The sequence below is a fragment of the Peromyscus californicus genome, unplaced genomic scaffold, assembly GCF_007827085.1.
Source record: "Peromyscus californicus insignis strain IS unplaced genomic scaffold, ASM782708v3 Scaffold_18__1_contigs__length_77618521, whole genome shotgun sequence".
Classification (NCBI taxonomy): Eukaryota; Metazoa; Chordata; class Mammalia; order Rodentia; family Cricetidae; genus Peromyscus; species Peromyscus californicus.
In genome coordinates this window covers 74,048,946-74,075,770 of record NW_026294480.1, presented here as the reverse complement: position 1 = coordinate 74,075,770, position 26,825 = coordinate 74,048,946, and the positions used below count along the sequence as shown (strand labels likewise).

The following is a 26,825-nucleotide window of genomic DNA, read 5'->3' as shown; positions in this document are numbered from 1 at the left end:
GAACTCTAAGAGTCCATGTTCATGATCTTTCTGTCAAGGTTACTGCATACATTTTCATTCATCTGGAAAGACTTTTTTTTTGGTGGGGTATATAATTGAGAATATTTTTTAAAAATCAAAAAATAGCTAAATGCAATTTGTGGGGAATATTTGTAATGTAAGAAATTTTCTACACTGATTAAATTTTTCTCCTGTTGTTCCCACAGGTAGAAAAAACTCCAAGAAATACAATACTCTTTGCAATAATTTTTTTCAGGATTACTTAACTATGATATATTCCATATATCATAAGAAATAGAAGAAGATATCAGAAGATAGAAAGATCTTCCATGCTCATGGATCAGTACAACTAACATAGTAAAAACGGCCATCCTACCAAAAACAATCTACAGATTCAGTGCAATCCCCATCAAAATTCCAATACAGTTCTTTACAGTATTGAAAGGACAATACTCAACTTCCTTTGGAAAAGCAAAAAACCCAGGATATCTAGAACAATTCTGAACAATAATAGAAGTATCACCATCCTTGATTTCAATCTATGATATTTTTATTTTATTAATTTTTGACACTCCTTAATCTCAGTAGTATATTTGTATACTCCTTTTCTTCAGTTCTTAGTGACTTCATTTTAGTACAAATTGACATTTATTTTCAAACTAGATATATATTTTTCCATTGACCCAGTCAATATACAATTTGCTTCTGTGACCATAGAATTTGTCTTTGGGTGAAAGAGTTAGAATTTTATTCATTAAATGTTAGACTTGCATATTGTAAAATTTTCTTCATGTCTTATTTTGATGTCTTTAGGATCCTTCTTTTATTTCATTTTTAGAGAATTAATTTATATTTTGTTATAATTAAGGTATACAGAATTGATAAAGACACAGTCCTTATCTTTGGAAAGATAGTAATGATCTCGAGTTTTACCCAAAATTCAACAGATTGTATTTTTTATTAAAATGTTCATCTGGTTTTATTAATATTACTATATTAAACATAAAACGAAAATACATCTCATTTTCTTTATGTTTTAGGTTTTTTGTTTGTTTGTTTTTTTCTAGAGATAGGATTTCATGTAGCTGAATAGGCCTCAGTCTCCCTAGGAAGCTTAGGATGACTTGAACATTTGAACAGCTGGCCTGATACCATTAACTAGGTCAAAATCTCATTGGCTGGATAGGTCCTAGGGAAGAATTAAATACCGTTATTAAGTTAAACGGACATAGTAATAAATGAACTCCCATGACTTGTAACACCCATAGATCAGTGCCTCTCTCAGCCCTCATCTGGGAAGGTTCTCTTTGAAGTAGACGGTGATGAATAAACCCACAATCAGTTAACATACAGAGAATAAAAGACTGTGGAGTGCTTAGGTCTACATCACTCCCTGCCCCCAAGGCTAAGAGGTTCTCTCAGAAGATAGGGCAAAAAGAGCCAGAGCTGGTAGCCGTCTATAGTGAAACAGTGTTTTCTGGATATGACAGTGCAGTGCGTACGTGAGCTCACAGTGGCTGGGACTTCATGCACAAGGCTTGCACAAGATCAAGACAGTAAAAATCCCAGTGCGGATGAGGGAGGGACTCATGAAGTCCCACCCTTAGCTGAGGAGCTATTTGCAATTTTTGACTGCTGAGGGAGGAAGAATCAGTTTTCTTCAAGGATGTAGGTCTTGGAAGGCTGCCCATGCTTCAGTAGATTGTTCCATACCTGTGCTAATAAAGGCAGCACAGACAGAGTCAGTGGGTATTAGAAAATAGAACGACCATATGAAGTTGAGAGTGAAAAGTGAAGGAAGGGGATTCAAGGAACTGGAGGTGAGGGAAGGGGTGGTAGATTTGATCCAAACATATTATATGAATATATAAATATTAAATGTAATTTTCATAAAGGATTACAAGAATATGCCATCACATCTACCTTGTTATATACTTTTCTTGAAGAAAAACCTTCAGATTATAGTTTGGGACAATGAGAACCATAGCTTTCATGCTGTGTATCCTGAGTAGTGTATGACATTTTCTGTCTCCATCTCAGTTTTACATTTTTCTCAATATTTTAAAAATATTTTGTTTGCCAGTCAGTGATGGCACACACTTTTAATACCAGCACTTGGGAGGCAGAGGCAGGCAAATCCCTGTGAGTTCAAGGCCAGCCTAGTCTACAGATGAGTTCCAGGACAGCCAAGAATGTTGCACAGAGAAACCTTGTCTCAAAAAATCAACACCCCTCCCAAAACTGTTTAAATTAAACTTGCCAATTTAATTACTTTTGATAAATAAAAACATTATGTGATGTTTTTATTTATAAAAACAATTGAATTAATGATTATAAATTAAATGATAAAATGATTATTAGTAATCATTTAGAAAAACATGAACCTAATTCTTGCTAACCTAAACAGCATAAGGCCCTTATCCAGGAAATAGGTTCATGATTTTTTAAAGTATAACTAGCAGCTTATTTAATTTAAAGTTAGGACACAATAACTACAAAAATAAGATTGGCTTTTATAAGTACTTAAAGACTGTATCTGGTCTTAAACACATATGAGCTTTGATACCAGTATGGAACTTTTAGAGAATTAATTTTTTTTTGTTCACCAGTTTATTAAATAATATTAAAAATAATATTTAGCTCTCTTGAAAGAGTTTGTTTTTTGTTTCGCTTTCCATAGACTTTAAAAGGTTGACAAAATACCAACATTTTCCTCAACAATTGTAGCCTTCCTTGACTTGTAGTGGGTAGCTGTTCCAGCTTTGACCTTGAAGTATCACCCCTAGTGAGGCAGCAGGTAACTGCTGCACCTGCCTATGACCTACCCCTATGGGGCATGGCCTTTTTGGGCCCTTAAGACCTGGGATGTGTATGTGCTGGTCTCTCTTGGCTCCTCCTGATCCTGGATGCTGGATTGCAGACCAAATCAGAGTTCTCCAGAGAACCACATTGGACTGCACCTCACCTCTCATGGATCCTGTAACTGACCCCTCTACTGGTTGTAAGTTGCCCCAAAATAAACCTCTTTTTACCACCAGTTAAACTATGTGAAATTGCCTTGTTAATTGCCACTTTAGTCTTTGTGTTGTTTTTTTCTTTCTAAAAATGTAGATATATGAGTATAGCAGAATTTATTTAGCAATCATTTCATTGATTTCTTTTGAGAGGCTTCCTCCAGAGGCAGATGGGAGCAGATGCAGAAACCCACAGTCAGACATTATGTGGAGAGACAGTCTAAATTGGAGGTCCCCATCAGGTCCCTCCCCTTACAGGTTGGAGAACCCTGTGGAAGATGGAGAGAAAAGATTGTAGGAGTCAGAAGGGATGGAGGACACCAGGAGAATATGGTTCACTGAATCAACTAAACAGGCCTTACACGTATCCTCTGCATATATGTCATGGCTATCAGCTTGGTGTTTTTGTGGGAGCAGGTTTATCTCTAATTCTTTTGCCTGCTCTTGGGACTCTTTCCCTCCTATTGGGTGACCTTGTCCAGCATTGATATGAGGGTTTTTGCCCTGTCTTATTGTATCCTCTTTGGTCGTGTTTGGTTGGTGTCTCTTGGAGGCCTGCTCTTTTCTGCAGGGAAGTGGAGGGAGAGTGCATCTGGGGGAGAGGAGAGATGTGTGTGGTGGATCTGGGAGGATTGGAGGGAGGGGAAACTGTGGTTGGAATATATCGTATGAGAGAAGAATCTATTTTTGATTAAAAAGGAAAAACAGACAAAAATGTAGATATAGACATCTTTCAATTTGAAGTTTTGTGATTAGTGTGGAAGAATAATTTCTGTTTTGATTAGTGTGCTTTCATGATATCACAAGATTCGCTTGAATTTTGATGATCTATTGGGTTTTTCTTTTGTGTATTTCTGAACTTAAAATTTTGAATTCTCTTTTAAAATTAGCTATTATTATTGTTGTTGTTGCAGTGCTGGGAACCCATTCCTGGGGACTTGTGTATATCAGTCAAATGCTCTACCACTGAGCTATAGTTCCAACCACTGTTAATTTTTGAGATATATGTTTTCTAAGACTCATATTTATAAAGAGACAAATGAAGAAATCAGTATACCTGGCAGAAATTTAAAGTAGAGTTAGCCATATTACGTGATTCTGATGCTATTTTGAGTTGTGAAGGTAACATGTTGACCTGGCTGACCCTGGTGATCTGACAGAATAGAGGTGGTGTGGACCTCTGAAAGTACTACCAAGTAATAAGCTTGTGCTAAAGCCCAGATTCACTAAGATCTTGTTGCTGTTTCAGTCCTAACATTAAGTTTGATGTGTTTGGAGAAATTATTTAAAAATTGTGAAAGACTTGTATAGTTCTACTGAGGAACTACTGGTGGCACGTCCTTATAACTTCACATGCTGGAAGCTGAGGCAGGAGGATTGCTAAGTCCAAGCCTATTGTGAGAACTAGTTAAAAAAAAAACTCAGTGTAGTGACATAGTTTTGTCACAGGGTACCTTCCTGGCAGACTTATGTCCTTGGGTTTGAACCTCAAAACCCACAACCAACTCCCTCCACCTTAATTAATAGATTTTCCTTTTCTATAAATAAAGCATTATTGCATCACCATTGTATGCCAGGCACATTTCATATATTCTTTAATTTAATTCATTTTAACATTTAATTCATGTAAAATGAAAACTTCCTATTTTTGCTGGTAAAGAATTTGAACTTGGGAGCTGGCGAGATGGTTCAGGCATTAAGAGTATGAACTTCTCTTGCAGAGGAAGGACCTGTGTTTGGTCTCCAGGATCCACATAAGGTGCTTTTTGACAACCACTTGTAACTTCAGCTGTAGGGAGTCCAATGCCTTTTCCTTCCATTGATAGGCACCTGCATTCAAGTGCATCCTCCCCCACATACACATGATTAAAAATAAATTGTAGAAAAAGAATTTGAGGCTTAGACATTATTTGCCCAAGTTGAAGAGATAATGAACACTACAAGGATTCCAGATAAAATATGTATCAATCTGGAACTCATTTCTGGTTGATGATGTCATTATTTTTTATCAAGTAATTAATTATGTTATCTTTTTTATTTTAAAACTTTTTTATTGATTCTTTGTGGATTTCACATTATGTATCCCAATCCCACTCATCTCCTAGTCCCCTTGCATCTGCCCTCTGCCCTTACAGTCTCCCTCCCCCCACAAAAACCCACAAAATTTAGAAGAACAACCCTGCCCTTTACCAGCTGCAACACACAGGAGAGTGGGCCTTACACCTCTCCTGGGCAAAATGCTCTCACCTGAGGAGGTGAGAGCAGGAGAGCTGGCCCTGCTCCTTGCAGCCTGCTGCACTGGGTGAGCTAGCCAGGGCAGTACTGCAGAGCTCGACGATGAGGGAATGCTGGAGGGCTGACCAACCAGCTACCACCCAGGCTCAGAGTTAGGGCTGTGAGTTAGCCCACCCTCATTATGAACTGCAGGAGGCCAAACATACAGACCCAAAGCCGCAGGATTTCCACAACGCAGGATCACAATAGGATATCCAAGAGGAATCCCAGTGAGGGCCCGTTATCGTTCAACACTGCAGCAGAAGCTAGAAGACCTGACCCAGACCAACGACTCATAGCAATGAACACTTACAAGTAAAGATGGATGGACTGAAAGGTACACTGTGTGACTCAATGGGCCATACTACAGCTTCCACACTGAGAATTATTTGTTTGTTTGGTATTTGGTTGTTCTTTTAAACTTTGTTTTGTTTTGGGGGGAGATTGCAAGGGCAGAGGGCTGATATAAGGGGACTTGGAGATGAATGGGATCAGGATGAATAATGTGAAATCCACTAACCAACCAAACAAAAAACCAATTTGCGTTGCCCATGTACTCACTGGAGCATGGTCAAACCCCAGTGCCAGCCTCTTAAAGAAAACTAAGTTCTTCCCCTCCCACACCCCTGCCAGAAGCCATCAACAGTGAAGAGCTACACTTCATCATCTATCACAATGCCTTTCCAACATAACGTTTTTATTGATTATTTGTGAGTTTCACATAATGTACCCTCCATCACATTCACTTCCCTGTCTTTCAAGTCAACCCCCAACCTTTATGAAATGCCCCCCAAAAAAAGAAGAAGAAAAGAACAAAAAAGAAAGAGAAAAACCAAGTCCAATTTGTGTTGCCCACTCACTGGAGCATGGCCAAACTCTCAGTAGGCAGCCTCTTAGAGAAAACTGAGTCCTTCCCCTCCCACACCCCTCCGAGAAGAGTTGTTCTTCAGGATTCTTGCCACATTTTTAAGAGTTCTCTTCAATGGCTTCCTATCTAGTCTCTCTCTCTCTCTCTCTCTCTCTCTCTCTCTCTCTCTCTCTCTCTCTCTCTCTCTCTGTGTGTGTGTGGTGAGGGTGAGGGAGAGAGGTTGTCATAGATGTCTTCTATGTCTCATTCTCAACTGTGAATCTTCAGTCATCAATATCAATGCCACTGCAAAAGAAGCTTCCTTGCCCTTTACAGTCAGTGGTAGCACAGATCATGGACTTCCATTTGGTTTCTGGTGACATAATGGACCACAGACATCAACACGGCCTCAAGCATCAGCATGGACCATGGACTTCAGCCTGCTCTCTGGTGGCAGTACAGAACTCAGATATCAACATGGCCCTTGGCTGCAGCATGGATCATGGGTATCCACAAGAACCTTGGACATTAACACGGCCTGGGGTGACAGCACAGACCACAGATACCAACATGGCCTCTGGGGATAGCATGAACTATGGGGGTCTTTTGAGGAGGCCCAGTTCAGAAAATGAGCCATTCTCTGTCTTGGACATCCTGTTGCTGTTCAGAGCCAGGGTGATCATGCAGCTGGGCAGTGTGTTTGGGTCACAGCCTGAAAGAGCTCCAGGCTGCTGCACACCATCCTGTCTGCCCTACTTGGCAATGACATGTTCCTCCATCCATTGCAGCCTTCTCCCACGCCTGTCACCATCGCATCTCTAGTTCTGCCTCTCTGCATCACACACATGCTGTTCTGTTCCTTCATCTTTCCCTCCTCTCCACTGCACACTGCAGTTGTGATGTTGTAACTGTAGTGTGTCACACAGTATATTTTTTTCGCCCAAACAGCTTTATATACAAGTATTTATTGTACCAAGTCATTGGTCTGGTTCAAGGTTTTTATTTTCTGAAGTACCACAAATACTGTGTCATTGCTGAGACTTGTCTTGGATATCCTGCTGTTGTCCAGAGTCAGGGTGTTGTTGTGGGTAGGCAGGGTGTCCCTGGCAGGTTCTGTGTGAGCTCCTGGGCTTCTGGATACTGCACACCTCCATGCTCTCCATGCGTAGCCACGGTGGCAGGCCCTTCAGTAATGACATGTTTGGGAGGGAGCTCTAGGCCACCACACTCTACCCTGACCTCAGTGCCTACCACCGAGGATCAACAGGCACAGCTGTTAAGCTTGTAGGCCGTAGGCAGCGCTGGTGACCCACACTTTCTGTCTCTCAGCAGGTAAGCAAAGGCTGCAGCCACAGAGGCTCCTTTCTGGGAGCTGGTCAGTGAGCCTAGGATCAGTCCTATTCAGTAATGCCGTGTTCTTTGTCCGCAGTGGCTGCGCTTTCCCATATCACTCCCGTGTCCTTCACTGCTGGCTGCCATCTTCCAATTTCGTGAGTCTGCTTTTTATAAGCATCTTCCCATCAGACCTTCCTGTTCATAGTTGTTCTGGAGAAACTGTGGGCTCTTCTGATTCCTTTCCATTGCTCTGACTCCTCTATGGCAGCTCACAGCTGATGGTGAGGGCAGGAGAGGGCGCAGGCTTGGTGGTGGCATTTCTCATATGTGCACCGAGTCCCACATGGCCACTGCAGGTTGTCAGCTGTGGCCTGATGTGGACTTTCTGCAATAGCTTTAAGAGCAGCAGTGGTGTTTCCAGGGTGAAGGGGGATTGGTGGTGGCCCGAGCTCCCTGGTGGCCAGAGGACTGGCCCGACTAGGTGTCAACATACTCATTTGTCTGCCATAGCCATGCTCCCACACCTGTAGTGCCACCACGCCTATTGTTCCTCTTCTCTCCAGCGCACGCACTGCTCTGTTCTGCCTGCCTAAAATTTTCATTTCTATTTCTATACCTTGACTTTCAGGGAGGAAAAGCACAGTTTTGCCTAAAAAGTATATTATCTTTCTCATGCTGCTAAAGTTACGCAGACGTGGTGACCTAAACAACAGTGATTATTTTGTCCACAGTCCCGAAGGACAGAAGTGCAGGGTCAGGGTGTCAGCTGGTTGGCTTAGTCTAAGGCTGCAACAGAGAACTGATTCTTGGCTTTGCTCCTTCCTGAAGGCTGTTACGCAATCTTTGGTGTTTTGGGCTTGTAGATGTGTTACTCTGGTCTCTGCCTTCATCTTCATATGCTTTCCCTTCATGTGATGTCTGTCTCTGTCCAGATGTCCTTGTTTATAAGCAAAAAAGTGATATTGGAATAGAAGCCACTCTATGAATTCATCTGAATTTGATCATTTGCAAAGACTCTATTTCCAGATAAGGTCATGTTCACTGGAACTAGAGGTTAGGGCATCATCATCTGAGAGGATAAAATTCAATCCATTAACAGTACATAATGTTTGTGAGATAGTATACTTGAAAACTCATTAGTAGTGGTTTTATATATAAGTTTGAAGTTTGTCAAAACATTGGTATAATTATATGGGTGTATGCCAATTGATGAGTCACATATGAATATTTGTTTTTGAGACAGGGCTTGTCCGTTCTTACAAAAACTCTATACACACATAATTAAAAGGAATTTTCCCATTTGAGCTGACAATTTCCCCAGGAGCCGTAGACTAACAAAAAGCCCAACACCAGGTATGAGTGTTGAATTTTTGGCCACTGTTGAATTGTTGGCTTCTTTTGAATTGTTGACCACTGTTGTCCAAAAGACTCCTAAAACATTATAGGCTATTGCTGTTGCCCCTGGTTACCCCCAAAGGCAGAAATAAGCCCCTTTTGCTGAACACATCAAACACTTCAGACACAGGACCAGAGGACCCAAGATGCCTGCAACCTGAAAGTCTCTTCCCTGAGGACTAGCTTGTATGGTATCAGAAAGTGCCACACATACTTCCAAAGGAGGAAAGAAAACAACAGTCCTATCTACACCCAGATATGACATGTATGAACCATAACAGTGACCCGAATTGCATGTTAACACTAAGAGTACAGTAGTAGCATGCACACCTTGTTGATAACCAACAGCTCTCTAATTGGACTTAAGGCCCACTTGACAAGAGAGGAACCCAGCCAACTTTTTAGGGCTAGTGAGGTCATGGGTCTTGGAGGAGAACTTACAACCACCACTTTTCTAAACCAGCACAATCTCTAACTACATTCTAAATATTTGTCCTTATACTCATAGGTAAGTGTAGTTCTAGCCCCACATCAAGGAAACTTGTCTTTGAAACATATGGAGACCATTACAGAAAACCACAAGCAATCAAAATACAGAGTTGTGGAGCTTAGTCTCAATTGATAACATCTACAATGCAACTTTTACATTTAGTATTTTTACTATATCATTAACCAGAAAAGCATGACACATGGCTCAAAGATAGACATTATTAATACTTCCAAATCATCATATAATACTTGTCAATTTCTTGACACATTTTTTTCACTAAAGATTATGTTACACATGGTTTTATAAAATAAGTTAGATTCCATAGTATTCTAAATATATATCTGAACTTAAGATCCATTGGGTCACTAACCCGGTGGTCATTGGTTGTGTCACTGTATTTCATCATTAGGTTGAGCTAACCTTGTCTTGTGTGACGGAGTTCTTGCCACCAGTCTTGTGCCTCCTACGTTCAGGCTGCTGCCAAGGCATTTTCAATGATCACCTTGTTCTCCTGGCTTTTCTCTGTGAGCACAGAGGTCTAGCTTGCTTGTCTATTGGGCACTTCCACAGTCCTTCTCATCCTATCTTCTCCTTTCCCCAAAGGTCCCTGATGTTTCAGAACACTATGTAGTCTTTTCCACTGCCCCAGCTTCTCACCTCTTCCTCCACAGATGACCTTTGTCCTACTTCTTCGTCTTTCCATCCAGTGCTTTCTTAGTATTTGTCTCAAGTGGTATTTCCCTCTGAAGACTTGTAAGCCAGATTTGCTTTCTTTTCATATCTATAGTGTTATGTATAAAACTTATCTTAGAACATATTATAGAATGATATAGAATCCTGTTTTCATTCTTACTAGACTTTAAAAATAGCATGGTTAATTTATTCTTTGAGAATTTAATACCAAATGTATACAATATTTTGATCATATAGACTCTTGTTCAGTGCTCTGCCAGGTATTGAAGAAATTGGAAACCAAGGGGAGAACCATCTTTAGAGTTTGTAGCCTAGAAGAGGACTCCCAATTTGAATGACTTGGAGGATGGTGGAGAGGGACATTATGAATACTTTGTTGATAAAGAGAATATACCTGAAAAACCTTTAAACATGTAATTGTAACTGAACATGTTTTTACAGTGCTTTACAGCTAACAGTTTATTTATTTACAGGTGGCCATGGATTTGCATCACAGGTTGCAACAGATGGTTTCCATAGTTCTCTTGGATGCTCTTCACCTGTGCCTTCAAGAGGAACCCTGGGCTTCATTTATGGTCATTGCTATGTTCTAGTATGACACTCTACTTTTCCACTGAACTCTTCCTGCTCACGCTGAGAAGCTTGGATATGATTTGGCCTTTTGTTTTTTGTAAGTAGCTATACATAGCTAATACATTTTTTCAAAGTATATTTTTTATTGATTTTTAAACTGTATATTTTAAAGTTATGGGTTACCTTAAGAGTCACAGGTGCTACTCTTTTGATCAAAGGCTTGTCTTTCTAAGATTCTCCTCCATGGTTACAGTAGTAAAATACATAGAATATATTCGCTTACAACAAATGACAGCTATTTCAAACTTTTCAGAACATAGAAGTGCAGTACCCTAACGGGACTTTTGACCTCACTTGTACTAATGACAGAGACTTGGCATTGGTTCATCTGATTTTTTCAAAGTTTCTTTTTTGAGACAAATGTTTCACTCATGTCTATGCTGCTACTGTTCTGAAGTTGTATAGTAAGCTCTCTTGTTCACAGAATTCTCAAAGAGTGCTGTGCTTTTAGCACTGTGATTTTGAATTGTATTTGTTAACTGCTTCTTAAGGATTTTTAACAGTTTTCACTTGAATATATTATACTTTTATGTAATATAGAGGTATAACATTAATTTTACTTGTAATGTTTTCAGTAATGTCTTATCCTCTCCCCAACCCTTTTGAAGCAGAGTCAACTAGAAACTAGTAAAATTCCACTTCAAGAATTGGTGGAAGAACTTTATTACACAACTTCTGTATTAAAGAGAATTAAAGTATTTTTTCTTCATGAAAAGTGGGAATATTTTTCAGAATTCTGGGAAATGTCACAGTAATTTTGGCTGTAGTCATTTTGCATTTAATGCTATTGAGAATATTGCTAACATTAACAAAAATATTCTGTAATTTTCCCAGTTATTGCTGCTGGTGATGAGGGATGTGAAGTTGGCATGCATCCATGCTTTGAGCATTACCATTAGACACATCTGATTCTACATGTCAGAAACAGTCTTTTTTAAGGCAGCTGAGAACATTTTCATATGGGGGTAGAGGTTAGGGTTGATTATTCCACATCTGTATCAATGCTATCTTAGAGTATAATAAATGTACCAGAGTAAGCACAACTGTAATTTTTCATGTCTTAGACAAATTTTAAACATTTCTGTGATTTTTTGTTTATTAGAATGTAGTGGTTTAGAAACAAAGGTGACTTTTATTCCATATTAATTATTTTATCTTTTTTTCCGGTGACATTGGCAACATTCATTTTACAGATAATAAGCTATGGTTGAGGAAGGAGCTTTGGCAGTAGAAGTAACCAACTAGCAGGTCCATTGCCACTGTTGAAATCAGCTGGAGACTCATCGCTACTGACGGTGAGTCAGAGCCGAATTCATACATGAGAAATATCATGACTAGCACTCTGTTCAATGAGACACTGTTGGGATGTTGAAGTATGGTACTTCATTAGTTGAGTGTAAACAATAAAAATAAGACTGAAAAAGAAAGAAGTGGGGTCTGGGCAGATGCTTAGTGGTTAAACGAAAACTATTTAGGGCACAAACCTGAGACCTCACAGCAAAGCCAGGTATGGTGATGTGTCTGTAACCACAGTACTAATATTGAATGGGGGTTCACTGGGCAGTGGCTAGTCAAAATGGCGAGCCTCAGGATCACTAAGAGAACTTATCTCAAAAAAATAAGTTGAAGGGATGGCAAAGTGGTTAAGAGCTCTGATTGATCTCCCAGAGGACCCAGGTTCAATTCCCAGTACCCACACAGCAGCCAACAACTGTCTGTAACTCTAGTCCCAGGGGATCTAATGCCTTCCCTGCCCTCTGTGGACACTGCACATACATTGTGCACAGACATATGTTCAGGCAAATACTCAGACACATAAAAATAAGTGAAATTGCAAAAAATTAAAAAAAATTAGATGGAGGGTGATTGAGGCCTGCTATCAACCTTTGGACCTTGCAAAATGGGTTTTACACACACACACATACACACACACACACACACACACACACACACACACACACACACACACGCATGCACGTCCGCGCACGCACAAACACATGCATTTTAAAAAATGTTATTGCTTAAAAGTTTTTTAGATGATTAGTCTCAATATTTTTATTATTAATTTCATTATATTATTTATATCAAGTGCACTATAAATCTTTATACTGTGTCTTAGGGGTTCAATTGCTGTGAAAAGACACCATGACCACAGCAAGGTTTATAAAGGAAAACATTTAATTTCGGTGGCTTATACTTTCAGAGGTTTAGTCTAGTATCTTCATGGAGGGAAATATGGTGGCATGCAGGCAGACATGGTGCTGGAGAAGGAGCTCAGAGTTCTACATCTTGATCAGCAGGCAACAGGAAGTGATTGGTGACACTGAGTATACTTTGAACATAGGAGACCACAAAGCCCACCCCTTAGTGACACCCTTCCTTCAATGAGGCCACACCCACTCCAACAAGGCCACATCTTTTAATAGTGCCACTCTCTTTGGGGGCCATTTTCTTTCAAACCACAGCACATTGGAACTAGATTTGGGGAATATTGTAATACAACAAAAGGTAAATTTAACTTATAAATTTGAGTTTATAATGGCTAGAATAATTCCTTTATGGCTATGGTAATAAAGTATCATTATCTTCTTAGATCTATGCTAATTGTTTCCTGTCCCTTATTATGTTCCCACAGCTGTCATATGGTAGTAACACTTCATTTGAGGTTAGGGATGAGGAGCTATGATGCCAAGATTTTAACTATATAAGATCAGTGGCTGGTACAAGATTCAAACTCTGAACTACTACCCTACAAATTCCTTCTTATAAGTGCTGTATTGAACAGCCCGAAGCTTTTATGTAAACGAAATGGGATGACTTCAGTCCTTAAGCCCAGTCTAGACAGTCAAAATGATTGATTGTAGCATAAAAGTGTGTCTAGCCCAAACTTCTGCTGTTGTGACCTTATTTGGACATAAATTTTGATATTTTTCAGCATACTAGGTACTATATTTAGCATTTTATATTTATACAATCATGTGCATATGTCTCATGAATTCTTTTTTAATATATTATAAAGTAAGTCCTGCTATGTAGTCCAGGCTGCCCTCAAACTCTTTTGTCTCAACCTGTTTACCTCAGAGATTCCAGGCATATACCACCATACCCACCCCACCCTGAATCCTTTTCTTTTTTAAAATTTTCTTTTGTTTTCTTCAGATTATAACATAATTGCATCATTTCTGCCTTCCTCTTTCTCCTTCCAAACCCTCTTGTATAACCCTTCTTCTTCTTTTTCGAATTCATGGCCTCTTTTTCCATTAATTGTTGTTTTACACACACACACACACACACACACACACACACACACACACACACACACGTATATACATTCATATTCTTTTCTGTTTTGATGTTTGTGTTTTGGTTCTTTTTTTGAGACAGGGTTTCTCTGTGTAGCCCTGACTGTCCTGGAACTCACACTGTAGACCAGGCTGATCTTGAACTCACAGAGATTCATCTGTTTCTGCCTCCCATGTGCTGGGATTAAAGGTGTATGTCACCACCAACTGGCCTACATCCATATTCTTAAATACATAAATGCAACCCTCTCAGTCTGTATCATGCCATCGGCATGTATGTTTTCAGAGTTGCCCAGTTGCTATTGGATGAATTGGAGTGCTCTCACTGCAGAAGACTCTTTCTCCTATTCTCTGCATTCTTTAGCTGCCTATAGTTCTTTGCCTAGGGTTGAGGCCCTGTGGTCTTTTTTGTGTCTACTTTAGTATATCTACTGTTGTTCTTATTTGTGTTTAGGTAGTCATGTTGGTGAGATTTTATGTGTGTAGCTTCTGACACCAGTAGGAGATGCAACCTCACAGCAAATTCCCTGATTCTGACTCATACAATCTTTGGGCTCCCTTTTCCACATTGATCCCTGAGTCTTAGGTGGGGGAGTTATTCTGTAGATGTATCTGTTGAGACTGGACTTTACAACGCTGCATCTGATTGGTTGTGATTTTATGTTGTTGTCTCCATCTGTTGAAAAGAGAAGTTTCATTTATGAGAGGTGAGGACTACACTTATCTGTGAATATAATGATAAATGTTTTGAATGTAGTTAGGGATTATGCTGGTTTAGTAAAGTGGCAGTTGTAGGTCTCTCTAAAACACATGACTTCACTAGGTCTGGTAGCTGGCTAGGTTTCCTGTACCAGGCATGACTTACCTCTTGTTGAGTGGCTCTTAAGTCCAGTTAGAGAGCTGTTGGTTACCAACAAGGTATGCCTGCCACTGCTGCACCCTTCGGGTTATCGTACCATGATGATTATTTTTGTGGTTCCTAGGCATCATAACTAGTTATGGGTAGGACTATTGATTTCATGTCAGTTTCTGGCTGGAATTCTTTAAATAGAACCTTAATGGTACTCCCTTGGTATATTTAAGAGTGTCTTAAATATTTACTGTACTCTTCAAGTAGTAGAACTGGTAGTTAATTCTCAAGTTTTCTAGAGACTGACATTAGGATTATGGGATATACATTTAAATATGAGACAGGCCATCTACAATAGTAGTTAATTGGTCATCTAGCAGGTACATCATGAAATATGAAATGTTTGACCATTGTCTTAGTTTGGATTACTATTGTTATGATAAAACACCATGATCAAAAGCAACTGGGGAAGAAAAGTTTTCTTTGGCTTACACTTCCACTTTGTGGATTCTAATAGTCTATCACTGAAGAAACTCAGGACAGAACCTCAAATAGGGTCTTAACTTGGAGGCAGGAGTTGATGCTGAGGCCGTGGAGGAGTGCTGCTTACTGGCTTGCTCCCCATGGCTTTCTCAACTTCTTTTCTTACAGAACCCAGGGTCACCACCAGCCCAGGGATGGCCATACCCACAATGGTCTGGGTCCTCCCACATCAATCACTAATTAAGAAAATGCTCTACAGGTTTGTCTACCGTCCAATCTTTTTTTTTTTTTTTAGGTTGATTTGTTTATTTAATTTTGTTTTCATTTTATATACCACCCACTGTTCCCTTTCTCTCCCCTTCTCCCACTCCCCCGCACCTCCCCATCCCACCCTCGCCCACTCCTCATAGGAGTTAAAGTCTCCCTTGGGTAGTCAACACAGGCTGGCATACCAAGTTGGGGCAGGCCCAACCCCCTCCCCGCTGCATCAAGGTTGAGTAAGGCATGGAACCCTAGGGAATGGGCTCTAAAAAAGCCAGTTCATGTACTCTGGATGAGTCCTGGTCCAATTGCCAGGGGACTCACAAACAGATCAAGCCACACATCTGTCACCCTCATTCAAGGGGCCTAGTGTGGTCCCATGCAGGCTCCCCAGCTGTCAGTCCAGAGTCCATGGGCTCCCACTAGATTGGGTCAGTTGTCTCTGGTTTTTCCCATCATGATCTTGTCCCTCCTTGCTCCTATGATCCCTCCTCCCTCTCTTCAACTGAATGAACTCCAGGAGCTTGGCCAAGTGCTTGGCTGTGGGTCTCTGCATCTGCTCACATCAGTTGCTGGATGTAGGTTCGATGATGACACTTAGGAGAGTCACTGATCTGATTACAGGGGAAGGCTAGTTCAGGCACCCTCTCCACCATTGCTATGAGTCTTAGCTGGGGACATCCTTGTGGGTTCCTGGGGATTTCCCTAGCACCAGATTTCTCCCTAACCCCTTAATGGCTCATTCTGTCAAGATATGTCTTTCATTGTTTACCCACTTGTCCCTCCCTGAACTCGGCCATCTTGAACCCTCATGTTCCTACTCCCCATACCCTCCCCTCTCCTCCCCCTCCCAGTTTACCCAGGAGATCTTAACCCTTTCCTCTTCATGGGGTGATTCATGTGTGTTCCTCTCAGGGTCCTCCTCTTTACTTAGCTTCTCAGGGGTTGTGGGTTGTAGACTGGCTATCCTTTGTTTTGTGTCTAATATTCACTTATGATGAGTGAGTACATACCATGTTTGTCTTTCTGGGTCTGAGTTATCTCACTCAGGATGATTTTTTTCTAGTTCCATCCATTTGCCTACAAATTACATGATGTCATTGTTTTTTTCTGCTGAGTAGTACTTGTTTATATGTGCCACATTTTCTTTATTCATTCTTCAGTTGAGGGGCATCTAGGTTGTTTCCAGGTTCTGGCTATTACAAATAGTGCTGCTATGAACACAGTTGAGCAAATGTCCTTGTGGTGTGGTTGAGCGTCTTATGGGTATATGCCCAAGAGTGGTATTGCTGGGTCTTGAGGTAGGTTGATTCCCAATTTTCTGAGATACCACCATACTGATTTCCAGAATGGCTGTACAAATTTTCACTCTCCCCAGCAATGGAAGAATTTTCCCTGTTCTCCACATCCTCTCCAACATAAGCTGTCATTAGTGTTTTGATCTTCGTCATTCTGATAGATATAAGATAGTATCTCAGAGTCATTTTGATTTGCATTTCCCCGATATTGAACACTTCCTAAATGTCTTTCAGCCATTTGAGATTCTTTTGTTAAGAACTCTATGTTTAGATCTGCACCCCATTTTTGAATTGGATTATTCGATATTTTGATGTCTAGTTTCTTGATTTCTTTATGTATTTTGGAGATCATCCCTCTGTCAGATGTGGGGTTGGTGAAGATCTTTTTCCGTTTTGCGGTACAGCCCAGTCTTATAGAGGTATTTTCTCAGTTGGGTTCTCCTCTCAGACGACTCCAGCCTAAGTCAGGTTGACATAAAATTAGCCAGCACAACTATTGTCAACAAAAAGTGCATAATTGTTTAGAAATTACGGAAACCTGTGTTTCTGTAATGTTTATTTTATTTCATTTGTGGTTATGAAGATTGAATCCTGGGCCTTGTACATGCTAGGATAGTGCTATACCTGAGATATGGCCTAGGATTTCTGTGATTTTTTGTATTTAAGGTATTTTGATGACTTTTCTTGTTTATAAAATGTATGGATTCTATTCTTTGTAGTCTTCTACTATCAAGCCTCTGCAGATTGCTCCAGCCTCACTCATGACAACCATTTATTTTATCATCCAATATCATGGATAGTCCTTGCATACTAGCTAATTCCAGGAAAACTCAGTATCTCCTAGTCATGCTACAATGACAATCTGATTTGCAGTCTTGTCTCTATTCATAGTTTTGTCTTAACCATCGTAGTATTTTTACTTTGCTTATCTTCTAAATGGCAACTTTTCATCTGAGATTTAGTTTTCTTTGTGACTGAGCTCTATCACCAAGATTTCCAGTTCAAGAGTCTGTTGTAGAAATTACAGTTTATTGCTCTTAGTTGTATCCCTCTTTCTGGCTGGACTAGATTTCCTTTTTAAGGGTAAGCACAAAAGTTACATTTTTTATGGCTTTTTGCATTTCCATTTTTGGTGTGATCTATGGCATAGGGTGCCTAATGAACAGCTGTTGAGTTAAAGCATGGCTATTGTCTCTGAGAAAGAGAAGGAATATCAACTGCCGTGATGAAGTCTGTAACGTGGATTCCAAACTGAGCTGTGAAGGTTCTTTTCAGAGAACCATGCTTTTCAAGGTCTCACCACACTCATACTAGTATCTTGGGCTCAGTGCACAGAACTTCGCAGTTTTGAACAGCTATTTGTGATTGGAAAATGACCAACAAATTTAAGTAGCTAATTTTCTTAATAGATATTAGATTTTAAGTTTTGTAGACCTTAACACTATTGTTTTTCTGAATAAGATCTCCAAATGCTTGGGAATTAATCAGTTCAAGTTGGGAAAGGACATTTCTGTTTGGAAATTATGGAAGGGAAATTAAAGGATGTCCCACTTATCATCACATTTAAAGTTTCATGTGCTTTAAAGCTGCCATCCTGATATCATGCAGTCTTGATTACAATGATTACTATGTCTAGAATTACTAAACTGACAGTTTTGCATGATTCAATAGTTTTATGTTTAAAACCATTTTATCACATTATTTTGTTAGTGATATGTGAAACTTTACATTAACTTTGTATTTTGTCTTTTGTACAATTTTATAATTATATAAATGTTTACCAATTAATAGTTAAATATTCCTTTTAGTATCTGGTTATGTTATAATTTTGACTGAGGAAGGAATGTACAATAATGATATTAAAAGAAAACTTAAGTTCTCTGATATAAACTATATTACACTAAATGACTTATATACTTTAGAATATATAGAATTATAGAATTTTATAGATATATAGAATTAACTTAATGAAATATACAGAACTGAAATATACTTTTCTGAATTACATATTCACAAAATAATTTAAAAATAAGTGGGGAAATGGTTTGGAAATAAGATTTTCCTTGTTCAAGCGACAAACACTAAGACAATTTTGTAGGAATATATTAAGTGCTTTGGCCATTCAACTTATATATCCTTTAGCCTAATAATAGCTAAAAACTTTTAAGTAAATATATGTGATCTAATTTGTGTTATTAAGAAACAGTGAACAAAAATGGCAATAAAAGATATAATGAAATATAGTACTAAGAGGAAAAATCAGAGGATCTTACTGGGCCCATTATTCATTCAATTTCTGGCAGCCTTTATGATTACAAATCACTTGATTGGCTAACTAGACATTCTTAGAATGAATTATGAATCAGATTCATTTTTCCTGCTTGATTGTTGGTACATGCCATAATTCTACTTTGCAGTATATCAAATTTTCTAACAGAATAAGATATACAATCAACTCTTTATTTCAGAAAAACTAAATGGTCTTCAAAAAAATGAAGTACAGTTTTGAACAATTTTAACAACAGTATAATTCTGCTTTTGTATTTCAAAATCGATTCATGATGATGAATTTATTTTTTTCAGGTTTCAGATAAAAAAATCATTAGGATGATTTGTTAATATTCATACACTTTCTATAAAATGATATCAGTTCTATAAGTCATTTGGGCAGTTGCCTGAACCCAGGCTGTAAAAATAAGTTATTTTCCTTTCTTAATACCAAAGAAAATGCACAGAGGAAGAACGAGGCTTAAAAAAAACTTTTGCTAAAGAAAGTGTAGTTTTCCTTAAATGTCTAATTTATAAAGAGGCCATGATATTGCAAATTTAAAAAGAGGGAATATTTTAATGGTTAATAGGGAGGTCTCTTTCTGAGTAGGGCAATGGATCCCCCGTGACCTGAATCTTGAGTAAAACTGAACCAATAGAGTCAATTCTACTTTCAAATACACCTGCACTCTTTTGACTCTTAAAAATTCTTTATACAGGAGGATGCTGGCAGGGGAGTGGCAGAAAATTTCTTTACAGCAGTCGTATTGTGTTTTTAATCTCATGCACCCAAACAGCCAAAGACAAAGAATGTATGAACTCTATCTACTTGAGCAAAACTATGTTCATGGCTGGGAATGTAGTTCAGTCATAAGACATTTCCCTGACATGAGTGAAGCCCTGGATTCATTATTTAGCAATGAAAAAAATTCAATGAACATGATATTGGTGTCACACATAGCTATATAAATAAATTAAAGTCTGTTTTATGTTCTGTTCTGTGTAAAGTGTGAGATAGAGGGTGGGTGTCATCTTTGGGCATGTGGACAGTTGAAAGTGTCTTTTCCCCAGGGAATTTGCCCAGTACATTTGTTGAAAATCAGTTGACCATAAATGTAACAACTTATTTCTGTGCTTTCATGTCTGATTCAGTGATTTATATGTTTCTTCCTACCAATATCACAGTATGTTAACAGCTATAGTTTTATAATAGGGCCATTTAAAAAATTAGATCGCTTCTCACTGTGTAGTCCTGGCTGGCTTGGGGTTCTGGACCTTTCTATATAGACCAGACTGGCCTCAAACTTGCTGCTCATACTTCCCAAGAGCTGGGATTACAGATATATGCTATAAAGATTGCTTATGTCAAGGTTTGAAATTGAGAAATATAAGTTCCTGCTTTGTTGTTATTTTTCAAGATTATTTTGGCATCCCAGGTCTTTTTCAATTCCACATAAAGTTTTAGGAATATCTTACTACCTTCTGTCAAAAGCCTACTGAAATTCTGGTAGGAATCACGTTGAGTATCTGAATCAAGCAGAGGAGAATGGCCACCTTGACACATGCAGCTTTTTCTTCCATGTATTGAATATTTGAACTCTCTTGCCTGTTTGTCTAGCATGATCTCCTGTCTTTTGAAGGTAATCTGTCCTTTTTTTCCCTACCCCTTTGGCTCCTTTTAAAGTCTTTCTCTTTGCTTTTGGCTTTAGACAAGTTCATACTGATATGCATGTCTGGGTATAGATGGATTTCTTTTTATTTATATTGTTTAGAAGTTTATGGCTTCTAAAATATGTGAATTGGTATCTTTTACTGGTTCTGAAGATTTTATCTCTTCAAACACTGTATCATCTCTCTCTCATCTATCTGTCATCTTATCTATCTATCTATCCATCTATCTGTTTATTCATGTCTCTCTATCTACTTATCCAAATCTATTGATAGTGCCAGTTGTATGTATACCATTTATATACCAATAAAAGAAAAAATACTACAAATGTTTCAGTACTAGCTAGCATTACTGGTTTTTCTTTCTTTCAATGCTGGGCTCAAATGCAGGGCCTTGAGCTACTATTGAACTGCTCTCTCAGTCCAGTAACATAGCATGCATGAATTGTTTCATATGGATTCTGGATGCTTTTAAATCTGTGATTTTTCCCAAAATAAACATTTTCTCAGTTATACTGCTTGACATAAGCAAGAAAGAATAGCATAGTTTCATATATTTAAGTTTTTCCTTCTTGGATTCTGTAGATACTAGTTGTCAATTTATGGGAATGTAACCACTTTATTGTGGTGATTATTTCAATTATGAATTTGCTTCTGTAAGTCAGTATGGGTGCCCCTCTACATACACTCTATTTTTAAAAATTACTTATTTTTATGTGTATGTGTGTGTGTTTCTGAGTGTACGTATGTGCACATGCACATGCAGTGATAGGAGGTCAACAGAGGTAGCTTATTTCCTGGAACTGGTGTTATAGATGCTTGTGAACTACCATGTAGGTGCTGGGAATTGAACCTGGATCATCTGCAAGAGCAGCAAGCACTCTTAACCCTTGAGCCATCCCTCCAGCCTCTCTATACACAATTTAAACAAACTTTTCTAAGCTATAATAGCTTTCCTAAGCTATTGCAACAAATTGAATGTGCCTCCTAACAGTTTGTGTATTGGTATTCAACCTCCAGTCTTAGTGTTAAGAGGTAGAATTGAGAGTTGACTAGGTCATGAGGGTCCTGCCTTGGTGAATGGACTAGTGTCATTATCTAGGAAACTGGTTGGTACCAAGAGAATAGGATTGTTATAAAAGTGAGTCTGGGTGAGCATGGTGGTGCCTACCTTTAGTCTCCGTACTCAGGAGGCAGAGACAGGAGGATCTCTGTTAAAGGCCAGGCTAGTCTACAGAGCAAACTCCAGTACAGCCAGGGTTACAGAGAGAGAGACCCTGTTCCACCACCACCGCCGCTGCCACCACCACCACCACCACCACCACCACCACCACCACCACCATCACCACCGCAGCAGCAGCCAACAGCAACAACACGAAGTGAGTTTGGCTTCCTTTCGTCCTGTCCCCTTCTTGAGCTCTCTCGTTCTCTTCCGCGGCCGTTAGGTGACCACAGCCTTCGCCCTGTCCAATGCAGGTCTCCGCTTCATTTGTTGCAACTCCAGACTTGTAAGAAATGTTTCTTTTCTTTCAAAAGTACCCAGTCCTTGACGTTCTCTTATAGGACACGAAATGCTCTACGACAGTCATTTTCCAATGCTAATGTATCGTTCTCAAAGTCATCTCAACAGTGAACTCAACTCCTTTTCTTACAGACAGTGCATGTCCATCAGCTGACGTGGCAGCAGCGTGACCAGCACGGGTAGAGTAAGACTGCTCCGTGGGGGGAAGCCACTGTAAGAAGCCCCCGGCTTCTAGGTGTGTCTTATCTGTAAGTTACCATTGATAAACTGTGTGAGCGCTTCTGCCTGCAATCTTCCTGGAACCGAGAATAACTGTCTATGATATTTTTCTCGCCCTTCTCTGCTTGCTGGTCCTAGATCGTTTTCTGCAGTTTCTTCTGCTCGATCCCCCACTTCATTCATTTTCTTTCTCTGGGTTTAATCTTCAGCTAAAGAAATATATTGAGTTTTAAATTTTGGTGATTATATTTTCCATTTCTAGAAATTTCATTTGGATCTTTTTCAAATTGCTTTTTCACTTTTATAGTTTTCTATCCTTGTGTGGCATTTAAAATGATAGTAAGCATAGTTTTATACGATAACTCTAGCATTTGGTCTCTTTCAGTTGTCTTTTATTTATGATGGTCTGAGTCCCTGATGCTGTGTGTCTTTGGAAGCTTATTTTTCTCAAGGCCCTTGCAACACTACCTGATGCATTTTGAAGGCTGACAGTAAAGAGTTTCTTTTAGGAAGAATTTGCATTAGCTTTTGCTGGCACTTTGGATTATTAGCCAGCATCCTAACTTAGCATTCCCTGGTCACCTGGGTGATGAGAACCTGGCCAGCAAATGCCCATGAATGCTAAGACAAAGGTCACTCTTGCTCTCTCTCTTAAAAATTTTCCTCTTCTAGCTCCCATGGAACTGGACCAGGCCCTCTGGATAAGTGTGACAGCTGATTAGCTTGAACTGTTTAGGAGGCCCCCAGGCAGTGGGACTGGGACCTGTACTTAGTGCATGAGCTGGCTTTTTGGAGCCTGGGGCCTATGCTGAGACAGTTTGCTCAGCCTTGGTGCAGGGAGGAGGGGACTGGACCTGCCTCAACCAATCTACCAGGCTGGGCTGACTCCCCAGGGGAGACCTTGCCTTGGAGGAGATGGGAATGGAGGGTGAATTGGGGAGAAGGTTAGGGGGTGGGAAGATGGAGGACAGGGGAATCCGTGTCTGATATATAAAATTAAATTAATTATAAAGTAAAAATATTTATAAAAAATTGAATAAAATCTTCAAAAAAGTTTTTTTTTTTTAAATTTCTCTCTTCTTGTTTCAGAACAGCCTTCGTTTAAACCCTATGGAAATAGGTATAGGATGTGGGACAGGCTTCAGTCTCGTTCTAATCTTTCAATTTTATTTATCAGTTATTATTATTGTGGCGTGTACATGATGATGTGTGTGTGGGGGTTTGGGGGAGGTGTTCACACACAGTGTTTGTGTTGAAGTTAGAGGACTATCTGTGGAACTGGTTCTCTCTTTCCCTCTTTACGGGGCTCTGGCAGTAGAACCCAGGATGTGAGTCTAGTTATTTAGTCTTTTGAAGTCCAGCTTAATGTGAAGAGGATTTCCTCTTCGACCTTTCACTTTAGTTGAGCTTTGACTTCTAAATGCCTTGCATTCTGTGTTGCAGGATTGAGGCTTAAAGTTGTCAATGGGAAAATGTATTTAAGGAAAAGTTGGTTGATGTATTTGGTGTTCTGTTTGTTAGAAAAGTGAATACTGGGTTTTGTTGCTTCATCTAGCATTCTGACCATAGTTCCTCATTATCTTGAAAGTTCATTTCTTTAAGTGGTTGTATTTAAAAGAAATTCTTCATTTTCAGGAATCTGGGAGCAAGCTTGTCTGATATACTGAAGGTCTTAGGTTGGACTTGCGTTACCATACAGATGAAATTAGTATGATTTCAATAGGAGGATTAACTGGTAAGTTTCAACTTCTCCAGGGGACATTTGATAATTTCTAGACACATTTTTAGTTGTTGGAACTGGGGTAGGAATCCACTGTTCTTTAGTTGGTTAGAGACTAATCATGTTAAACATACTTTACAGTCAGCCATCCACAGTGGAAGAATTATTTGCCATCCAATCTTAATAAGGCCCAGTTCTAAATAACTCAACTTCCATTCTTAAAATAAAACTTCAAGAAGAGGGTTTATAATTTCAAAATTTGGAAAGATTAATGAATTATCATACTTTCACAAATTTTATTTTCTACTAAGCAATTTATATCAAAATATCTTATTCAAATTACAGAAAATTTTCTAAGCAAATTCTTTCTTTTCTTTCTTTCTTTCTTTCTTTCTTTCTTTCTTTCTTTCTTTCTTTTTTTCTTTCTTTCTTTCTTCCTTCATGGTCATTGCTGCTAAGGCCACATTTTTCATATGTTGTTTTTGTTTGTTTATTCATATGAATGTCCTATTCTGATGCTTATTATCAGAACTAGGGTTAGAGGAGTGACATGCCAGCTTTAGGCACCAAATTCACGATGAGTGAATTTCAAAATTTAAGCAAAGACAGAATTACCAAGAGTGCTTTGCTATATGAGAGCCTTAGGCAAAAAAGAAAACTCAGTACTATTGCCTATTAAAAATTTTAATACATCATAGATTTTTGCCTTGGTTTTGATCAACTAAAATGCCACATTAAAATATTTATATGTGAGCTGAGCATGGTATTATGACATTAACTCCAGCAGTTGGGTGACTGAGGCAGGAGGATTGCTGTGAATTAAAGGCTTACCTGGCTTTCAGAGTGCTATCTATAGAATTGCTGTGAATTAAAGGCTTACCTGGCTTTCAGAGTGCTATCTATGTGAAAATGCCACATTAAAATATTTATATGTGAGCTGAGCATGGTATTATGACATTAACTCCAGCAGTTGGGTGGCTGAGGCAGGAGGATTGCTGTGAATTAAAGGCTTACCTGGCTTTCAGAGTGCTATCTATCTGAAAAGCTCAAACAGTGTTTTAGTTGTAACTGCTGCTTCGTATGTCCTAGTTTATGTTTCTATTGCTGTGATAAACTCAGTGACCAGAAGCAATGTGGGGAGGAGAGGACTCATTTCAACTTACAGCAAACAGTCCATTATGCAGGGAAGTCAGGGTGGGGGTTCCAAGAGTGAACTTGGAGCAAGAGCTGAAACAGAGGCCATGGAGGAATGTTGTGTACTGGCTTGCTCCTCGTGGCTCTCTCAGCTTATGTTTTTATACAACATAGGACCACCTGCCTAGTGGTGGCGCTGTGCTGGACATTCTCACATCAACCATCAATCAAGAAAATGACATGCAAATTTTCCTATAGGCAATCTGATGGGGAAATTTCTAACTGAGGTTGCTTCTTCCCAGATGGCTCTTGCTTATGTCAAGTTGACAAGACAAAACCAAACCAGGACATCCGGAGACCTTTATAGGTTCACACTGAGGTGAATGTCTTGTTTTCCTCATTGTAGTCCTGGCCCTGATTCTGGGCAAGCAGTTTTGCAGAGTGACTCATACAGGACAAGGAGATTAGGGAAGATATAGATTTTATTTTTAAGAAAGGATTGATGTTAGGTCTAGTATTTTAATCTGGGACTAGGGGAAGTTTTGGGGGACAATGGTGTTCATTTTCAATTACTTTTAGTCATACCCTGAGCACAAACTTTTGTTCAGGAGATCTAAGGTAAAGTAGGAAGACCTCCATAGGGTACCATCCATTCCAATAAGAAACTGAGTTGGTAATTCCAGCTAGAGAGGGCAGTTATGTATAAAACAGTCAACTTGTGTCATTAGAGAGGAAGTATCACCATCAGAATTAAGACCATAGTTATAAGGATCCGAGTTATGATTTATACTGATAAAGAGCAAGAGATCATGGCTTTATACTTACCTTGGAGGAGAAAAGGGTTGTGAGTGCCCATTCATTCTGACTAAGGTTCCTAAGCAGCAAGGGAAACCTCAGAGACCTTGTGGGAGCTGTTTGTCACTCAGGAGGAGCCAGGCTTAGGAGGCAGGATAAAAACCACCTGATGAGCATTTATCAGCCTTACTCACCATGCTCCTCCACTTAAGTGTGATGAATACTATGAGCTGAGTGTGCACTGAAGTGGCTTTGGTAGTGTGACGAATACTAAGAGCTGAGTGTGCACTGAAGTGGCTTTGGTACTTTTTACTTCACTGAAGATGAACTCAGTTTCAAAGGGAGGGCAGATCCTGGAGGAGGAGGGTGGAAACATTGGTGGCTGCTCATGTGGGGCTAGAGGAACCTGAGACAAGGGAGTAAAGTGAAGACTAATGTAAGGAAGCACTTTGAAGCATTTGTCTGTAAGTCATTGAAATGAAAACTCATTTTCTTCTCTGAACCAGAAATATGTGTGTCCTGAGGAACACCTGTGCGTGCAGGACGGAGTAGAAACTGTCTTTCTGCGCTGGTGGTCCTATGGTCCCTGCTCCAGAATCTCTCAATTCTAATTGAATCATAATA

General features: G+C 39.3%; 1 long non-coding RNA gene across 2 annotated transcripts in view; it reads left to right on the top strand.

Moving 5' to 3' along the window:
* LOC128113781 (uncharacterized) overlaps positions 1-26,825 on the top strand; it is a 78,272-nt gene that overhangs the window by 10,360 nt on the left and 41,087 nt on the right. For both annotated transcript variants that reach the window (XR_008219660.1, XR_008219661.1), the window contains exons 2-6: positions 10,522-10,718; positions 11,875-11,976; positions 22,466-22,568; positions 24,188-24,287; positions 25,709-25,785. This is a non-coding gene — a long non-coding RNA (uncharacterized LOC128113781). The remainder of the gene's footprint in view (positions 1-10,521; positions 10,719-11,874; positions 11,977-22,465; positions 22,569-24,187; positions 24,288-25,708; positions 25,786-26,825) is intronic.